Source organism: Lathamus discolor, chromosome 12 (assembly GCF_037157495.1).
Source record: "Lathamus discolor isolate bLatDis1 chromosome 12, bLatDis1.hap1, whole genome shotgun sequence".
Classification (NCBI taxonomy): Eukaryota; Metazoa; Chordata; class Aves; order Psittaciformes; family Psittacidae; genus Lathamus; species Lathamus discolor.
The window spans coordinates 2,054,188-2,063,251 of NC_088895.1; positions in this window are offsets into that span (position 1 = coordinate 2,054,188).

Genomic DNA, 9,064 nt, shown 5'->3' on the forward strand with positions numbered 1-9,064 from the left:
CAACTAAATTCTGTTATTGCTAGCGTGACAAATACAGTGTTAGCCAGGAAGTTCAGAAGGACTTAGCAATTCATTTGTTTTCTGGAAAAATGTCTCATCAAAAGTTTTCTATCCTTTTTTTTCCCTCCCCAAAGAAAATTGCTTTTTGATGACGTGAAAATGCTAAGAGAAAAAGTAAGTTTTGGTTTAAGAAACTAATTTCTGGACGTAAAAAAAATGGTAGCCTCAATTGAATTAAAACCTAAACCCTTAGAATATTTGGCATTTTTTCTTAACATTTGTATGTTATAATTTTTTCACTTACTCTGAATAAAACCCAAACATAACAGAATAAGTCCTTTCCAATAAAAAAAAAAAAATCAGATGAATGAATAATGTGCAATTGGCTGGGAATTGAACTGGGAGCCTGGTGGGAAAGCTGCCTTTTTTGTGGGGAAAGCAGGAGAAAAGGACTGTAATTTCCAAAGGTGTCAGAAATGCAGGTTTTTATTCTCTTCAGTGTTCTGCCTCTTATTCTCATTTTTGTGTGTGTGTATTAAGTGGCTCTTGCTGAGCTCTGCATTGAGATGTGTCATTGTGATAAATCACTTTTACTGGAGATTATATTTTTCCTCCAAATGAAGCTGCCAGCAAGACACATTTTAGCAGTTGCAAGTAACTGCAACATTTTCTGTCACCTTTTCCCTCTCTCTCCTCAAAATATTATTCAATGAATTCTGACTAAATTCTTTGAAGACCATGTTTTCTAAGGGGAAGAATTAACAGAGGTGGCAATTAACAACTGTCAGCACTAGTCAAGGTTCTTTATATGTGTAAGTAAATCTGGTTTTCTCCCACCTTGCTTATATTTGAGGAGTCCTAGCCTGTTTATGGCCTTATCCAATGAACCTCTTCAAGATCCCTGTGAAAGAGGGAACCACACAGAGGTTGAGTTGCCTAGGATCAAATACTGGACTCATGGTGTGGCTGTAAAGAAGAATCATCAGGTGCTTTTTTGCTCTAGCCATGTGAACTTGCGCCATCAAGTTCAGGTACCCGATGTCAAGGTTATACAGTACCTTCAGTAAATCTACTGTCTTTTAACAAATAGTTATGCCATTTTGTCTTCATTGCAAAATCACAGAATCCCAGCCTGATTTGGGTTAGAAGTGACCTTAAAGCTCACTCAGTTCCAAGCCCCTACCACCGGCAGGGACCCCTTCCACTGGAGCAGCTTGCTCCAAGCCCTTGTGTCCAGCCTGGCCTTGAACACTGCCAGGGATGGGGCAGCCCCAGCTTCTCTGGGCACCCTGTGCCAGTGCCTCAGCACCCTCACAGGGAAGAGCTTCTGCCTAAGAGCTCATCTCAGTCTCCCGTCTGGCAGGTTGAAGCCATTCCCCCTTGTCCTGTCCCTACAGGCCCTTGTCCAATGGCCCCGTTCAGGTTTCCTGTAGCCCCTTTAGGCACTGCAGACTGCTCTAAGGTCTCCCCTTTAGGCACTGCAAACTGCTCTAAGGTCTCCCCTTTAGGCACTGCAAACTGCTCTAAGGTCTCCCCTTTAGGAGCCTTCTCTTCTCCAGACTGAACCAGCCCAGCTCTCTCAGCCTGGCTCTAAAGCAGAGCTGCTCCAGCCCTTGTAGTATCTCCATGGCCTCCTCTGGACTCACTTGGGCAATTCAACATCCATCTTGTGTTGTGGGCCTCAGAGCTGAATGCAGTACTCCTGCAGAACTGGAAAGCTGTTAGAGAACCTCATCTCTCTGGTGGCTAGGGAACTTTTCCCTAATTTCTCTCTAAATCGATTCCTGGCTGGTTCCTACTCATTACGCTGATGTCAATGTTGTTTTGAATATTTTTGGGGGGGTAACAAATAAAGAAACAGTGTATCATGTTTTTAGTAAAAAGGAGTAAAATAAGTTCCTTAGAACAAAAAGCAAGTCTAGATCTTTGTTATTTTAACCTTCCTCCCAGTTGCTGGTGCTTTATCTGGAGAATGTGGACCACAACGGTTTCTTGAAGTCTTATCAGGATTACCAGAAACATTGCTAAAATTATTTGGTTTTGGCAGCTTGTTAATAGGTTTTGACATTTTTTGAGAAAATAATATTGAATTTCAGAGTTGCCAGTTTGAATGCAGTTCTGAGTCACAAATAATGTTTTACATTCTTTTTGGTGTGTTTGACAGTCACTCAGTAGGTTGGTTTTATTCCCCAGGAAACAGCTGGTTGAATCCCAGCTGGAACCTTAAGGCTAGTCAAAGAAATGGGAATTAGTTCTTCATAGAGATGTAAAGTAAACATCACCTACTTTCAAAAGTGTCTGGTTACTCAGGTGTAAGATTAAGTCCCATGGTTGGTAGAATGGATGGTGTTACTGCTTGGGTTTCACAGGCAATATGGATAAATGGGAGCCGAGTTCTCCAATCTTCCCAGCTTGTCTTCCCTCTCTCAGGACCTGCTTTGGTTTCTTTCCACTGAACTTTTCTGAACCCACTCCCATTTTTGTTTTCTCTCCAATCTTTTCCTTTCAGATGAATTCCACATCATTTTCCCTTCAATTCCATTTATAGAAAGTGATTGTGGGTGAAAAACCTCCTTGGTATATTCCTGTGTGAAATTCAGATAGTTTCAGTTTTAGTACGTCATTCTATTCTCCCTTCCTTTTAAGCTTTAGATTGTTGATGGCTACTCAAAAGGTGTCTTGATTTATGATTTTCTGTGGCATTTTGTATTTTTTACTTGAAAGAGATCTGAGAAAACACCACGATTACAACAGGTCCCATAGAAACTTCTTTTCTGTATAGGACCTGGACATTCACACCCTTCTATTTACCAGCTGAAGCTCTCACCTTTCAAAAGCAAATTTCTTAGAAAAGGAGGGAGAAATAAGCTGGATTTTCAAAGCTCATCTCTAAATGTTAAATCCCAGCTTGCCAATGCCAGACCTGTTATTTGTCAGTGTCCTACAATAGTCATAATGCAGAAAAATCCTAACTGTAAACCAGTGTCTTGGATAGGTACTAAGACAATTATAGCAAAGGTAAGAGGTAGGCACAATATATAGTCCCATAACGATGCAGACTGTGGTTTGGTCATGGAGGAGAGCCCTGTTCCTCTGTGGTTACTTGATAAACACTTTTAATTATCAGCATTGCCATTTGCATAATGGAATTGTACAGCTGGCCACATGCAGCGAGTGGAATTCCCACATGCTCTGTCAGTACTCCTGCACAGGAAGAACTGCTGGAAGGATTCTGGCTCTGATCAGGGGGGAGTAAATGTGGCATATCATGAACATAGGGACTGCCTGCAGAGGAGGAAGGGGTTAACAACGAGATTATGCAGCTCAAGCAGTACTCAGAAAGGCAGCAGTTTGCTGGACTGTATCAAGAATCACTTTCTGTTGGTTGCAGGAAGCTGCTTTAGGGTAAACTGTCTTTGTGTTTTTATTTTCTTTTGTCGTGGTTCAAAGCTGTAAGTTTAGGGAATGGCTTTTTGACAGAGGTCCAGGCATCTCTCTGTAATGGTCAGCTGCGCTTTGATATCCTGTAGTTTTGGCTTTGGCTTTTGCTTGACTGTAGCATAGCTGAGTAGACACTGCATTTCACATTCTCATGTTCCAGGGTACACTGAAATAAGAGCAGGCTGTGAAGAAAGATGGATGGCTGCTTTACCTTGCAGGCTACAAACACAGCTGCGCAGATCAGCAGATGGCAGACTACTGCTAGCAATGGGCCACGAACGGTGTGAACTGTTCCTCTGCTCTGTGCTGTTCCAGATGGGAGGTCTCTAAAAGGAAAATGGAATATGCTTGTTTTGCAGTGGTCTTTCCAATTCTGCCTCCCATACCCTTGGTTTGCTCTTCCCTTCTGGGGGATACTTTTACCCCAGTGGCACATGATTCAAGATGAGGACAGCCAGTGTTGTTCATTGTATTGGTTTATGACTCTCTTTGACCTTGTAACATACACCCTATTCTTCAAGCTATCACCAGTGTTAACTGTAGAATGTGATTTAATAAATACCAGCATTTCTGACACTTGATAGAGTTATGAGTGAAGATTTTGGACTATAGAATGAATGACATTCAGAGAGGAAGAATGCATGATAATTAAGCTGCTCCATCTGGGGCAGTTGGAGCCTGGCTGCCAGTGCAGTGAGAGTAAACAGGATTGCATCGTTCAGAATGACATAGTATTTGGCATAAATGAGTTTTAATTTCATCCTGTTGCTGAGGTAGTTAGCTCTGTCCATGAGCAAAAACTGTACCCCAGGTGCTGCTCTTCTGTGTGAGTGCGTGGTAGTGGAGTTCCTGTGCATGGAGCAGGATTGGCAGCTTAGGATGATGGAGTATAAGAGAAATTAATTGATTTTTTCAGTTATAGAACTTGATTGTTTACTTGTGTCTTCATGGCATCATGTCAAGAGTTTCTCAGTGGTAATCTCTGTGATGTGAAGAAAGAGGAATGAAGTACTGTTTGTCAGCATGTGCTAATATCTGCTATCAACATACCAGTAGTGCTCCATGAAACACCTTGCTAATATCCCGCCAGTGGTGTGCTGGTAACGTAATGAGTTGCCTGAATATCTTCAGGTTCTGACTGAGGGCTCACAGATCTAAATTATGAACTCTGAGGAAGGATTTGGGAAGTCAGTCATCTTACCAGCAAAACCCTTTCCGAAAGAGTTGTTATTTTCCAGATAGAACTATTGCAGCATTCTACAGAAAAATTTTCCTCTCTTACACATGAAATATTAGGAATTGGGTTTGGTTTACATTTTTTCTCTGTTTCCCAAGTGCTTCATAAATGAAACAAGAAGCAGAGGATGAATACTCTAATCAATCATCTTTTGTTTGTATATGCTAGTCAAGACCTAAAAATCCACTTGGAAAGAAAGAGGGGAAAACACTGGAGGCTTTCTTTCATGTTGCTTCAAAAGTAAATGCTTCCAGTTAAAATCCCAAACCCCATAAAGTAACTTTGTCAGCTGGCTGCATAGTGGCATAAAACCAAAAGAAACTGCCAGTCTGGAAAGTTGTCTGTTCTGTGGATAACGGGGCCCATAATTCTGACTTGACTCATGGCTGACCCCTGATTCGGTTCAGGGCTCCCTTACAAGTTTGGGAGGGAATGTGAAGCCGCCACCAAGGGTTGTTTAGAGTTTTCATGTCACATAAGCAATTGCAAACATCCTATTTCTGACCACAGCCAGTGAAGATGCTCTGATGAAAAAATACTACAGCAAACCACTCAAAATACTGTTCTCCATAGAAAGCTTCCTGCTAGATTAAAACCCCAGTGTAGCAGGGTTTTCTTTTTCTAGAATGATTTCCAAGTTTGATCAACAGTATTTTTTGTGGACACATCTTCAGAGGAACTCTTGAAGCCAGAACCTCAAAAAATACTGAGGAGGACTCTCTAATATGAATTTGTGTGTTGTCTGTAATCTTTGCTGTTTTGACACAAAGATAGCACCTGTATGGCAGCTCTTCAAACAGGAGGTTAAATGTGTGATTTCCACACAAAATGCAGTATTAAGGCAAATAGTTGTTAGGAATGACTGCATCTTGCCATGAAACAAAGATAATAATTGAGAATTCTAGGCCTTGCTATTGAGATTGACATCTGAAATTTATTAATGATCTGGGAAAAAAGGACCGGAAGTGTTCAAAACTTATGGATAAAGGCTATGGAGCTTGTAATGTCCATGCAAAGATAAGTAAATCACTGGGACAATCATTATTACAGTAGATGACATTTTGTTTGGCTATGTGTCAAGTACCACATTCAGGCAAGAATACTCTGTGCATTTTCAGTGTTGTATGCTCATGGACTTCAAGCTTCCCCTGACCTGTAAGGAAATACTGAGCAGTCTGTGTCAATATTTTCTTCAAAAGGTGCCTGCCTATTGAACAGAACTTGCAGCAAAGCAGTTAGGGCTCCTGGGAGCATGGTACACGGGACAGGGTGAAAGGGAACAGGTAGATATTGTCACATCAAGTGTTCATTGTCGTCTGTGACCTATGGCTGCCCATAAATCTGGGATTTGTCTCTGTCTTACTCAAGCTGTGTATTAGAGTATTATTGCTCTGTCTACAATCTCATCTTTTACATTACCAGTGCTTTTGGCACCTGAGTACCTAGAAATGCTACAAAAATGGAAGTTGCAAGTAGGCAAAAGGATGTATCACAATAAATAGAGGTTTGACACGTGCATTTGTGACTTTCAGTTCTACGTTGTGTATGAAAAGCAGCTGTTTACCTACTGACAGCATCTCACTGCTTCCCGATGTTAATTTCCCAGGTTCACTAGCAGAGCTCAAGCTCTCTTCCTTATATTCATCAGGGCTTATGCCTTAGCCGCTGGGTATCACCTTTATAGGATCACAGAATCTCACTGTCCCAGTGGCGTCCAGCTGCTCTAGGATTAGACAGGAAAACAAGCTTTCCCAGGAGCTGGGGGAAACAGATTTGTGCCTGGTGAGCTGATGACTCTGAACTTTCAGGGTTTTAGAACACGGTAAACAACTGGTTTGCATTGCTCAGTTTGTCATCAGTTGCACATCCATGCTGCCACATCCACACTTGCTCTTTTCTTTTTCCCTTGTATGCTGCTGAAACCCTGGTGTTTGATCCTTTTAGAGACATGTGAATTGCACAAGAACAACCCTAAATCTGTTAGCACTGCATTAAATACAAGCTTGCATCATCCTACATGTTCCATTGACAGTTTGCATGAAACTTCTAGTGAGCACAGAGGTTTCCTTTCATTTATATACCAGCTTCTTTAGTTTTGGTTTTTTTTTTTTTCTGTGGTGTTATTCTTAGGTTACTTTGTCATGGATGTTGGATGGTATGTTTCAAAAAGTTTATTTGTGTACCAGTATCACAGACCAGTAAGGCTTCATAACTAGTGATCTATGTCTTGTGAACAAGTACTAGGCAAAGCTCTCAAAACTCTGTTTAGTGACTTCCTCATTGCCATTAGTTTGTGCCACCTTGGCTTAAAGCAGTCTGTCTATTTTGGGAGTATCTCAGACGAGCAGCAATAACAGTGCCCCCTGGTAACAGGCACTGAACTATGCTACAGCTGTAAGTCTGCAAAGAGCTCACATCACTGAGCAGTAATGATCCATGCTACCTAGAGAAACAAACTCCCCAGAATATTTCCAGGCCTCTCTGGCATTTCTCAATCTAATGAAGGTAGAGAAGAAATGCAAGTTTATCTATGATCATTTGGAAAATGGTCTGTAACGACTACAGTACGTCACAAAAAAGGAACCCATGAGATGTGGTGGGCACATGCCTAAAGATATTGCTCTGCCCATTGGGGAGTAGATGGTGGAAAGAAAAGTAAAGGACATGGATGCACTTTAATACTGTTACATCTTGCAAAGACAACATCAAATAAAGGTGACATCAGAAGATCAGGAAAGAGGCTGAAACCAGAGCGCACATTCTGATTACTAAGCTCATGTTGCAATAAGCTTCCTAAGTAGTCCTATGAATTCAGACTCACTGTTTGTTATAGATCCATACCTTACTTAGCACTTAGACAATTCTCCAAACATTGAGATGCAGAAATACTTCTAAAGACTAGCGTGCAAGACACTAGTAAAACCTGCTGGTGTTGCCCAAGTGTACCGGACAATATCCCTTTGAAGCATAGGGCTGGCTAATGATGACACAACACAGTGTGTAACAGCAAGGGTGAGGCATTCCTGGGGCAAAGGCCGCTTTAAAGATGTGTATAGCTATTCTTAACAAAAACCGAGCTTGCTTTGCAATGCCCACAGCTTGAGGATTTTGAGACCAAGAAATATAATATAAAATATGCTTAATTTTAATTTCTGTAAACAAGCTAACTTTGGAAAGGTATCAGAGGGACTTGGCGTGAAGTGTTTTAGTTGCTCTTCACCTGAAAAAAAAATTAGCTACTTCGAGCCAACCAGGTGTGGTTTAGGCATCTGTAGCTATAGGTTTAGCTACGGGCTTATTGATTTGCGGGAAGATCCCAAATGCATTCATAGCTGTAGGGTTCCTGTTCAGGCTATGGCTGATGGTAAGGGATCATCCCAAAGTTTCCTACCAGCTGGCAGCCTGAAACCAAAGCAGCTCCTCTGCCCAGCAGCCAGCTAACTGCAGCCAGAAAGGAGGGCTCTCTTCTAGCATGAGAAGTCACACATTGTGGGATGAGATCTGCTCTCATTGTCGATTAGCACTTGGGATACTCGGACCATTAGTCCGTGCAAACAGCTGGAACTTCTCCTAGTTAAAAAGTCTTCCTCCAGAAATCCCTATCCAGCCGTGGCGGAAGAATTGGTATTGCTGGAAGTGTGTTGATTAAGAAGCTGAAGCTTAGCTTCCTGAGCAGCCCCCACTCCCCTGTTCTCCCAGCAGGCAAACACATCATTTCCCCGTGCAGAATCTTATACCAGTTAATCCAGTGTCCCTGGTTATTTTATGCTGCTTGACTTCAAGTGCTCTTAGCTTTACTGAACGTGCCTATCTGTACCATTTTAAGTGTCTGCATAGTAAGGAGGCTAAATTCCAAAAGCTGTTTTGCTGTGCCTGCTGCAAATGCTTGGATGTGTTCCAAGGCCTAGTCTGGCATTTAAAAGGGATTTTCCAGGATGTTACAATTCACCCAGCGCTATAACTGTGCCAATCCAAAAGCTTTGCTGCCTTCAAAGCTACACTACTGCATGTAGTAAAAGTGCGTTCCAAGGCACACAAAGCATTAAAAAGATCAGCTCAGCCAATGGCTTTATTGGCATAGACACTGAACTGTCCAGAAAGGCTTTCTCTAAGCCCCTTTCAGGCTGTGTGAACTATTCAGTTTCAGTGCTGCTGTGTGTATAGAGTTTATATGACAAAGCATATTCTTGTGGCTGCTCCTGTGTGTATGTGGCTTGCCTAGAGAATTTCACACAAGGGAGGAATGTCTGCTTCCCTTTTCCCTGTGGATCACAGCATCCAGCCCCAAACATATAGATCCTCCTTGCAGTCTCAATGCTTCCATGGAAGAGAGGGGCACGGAACACATGGCATTACATTGCATTTGAGCAAAAGGTGGTTCTGTTT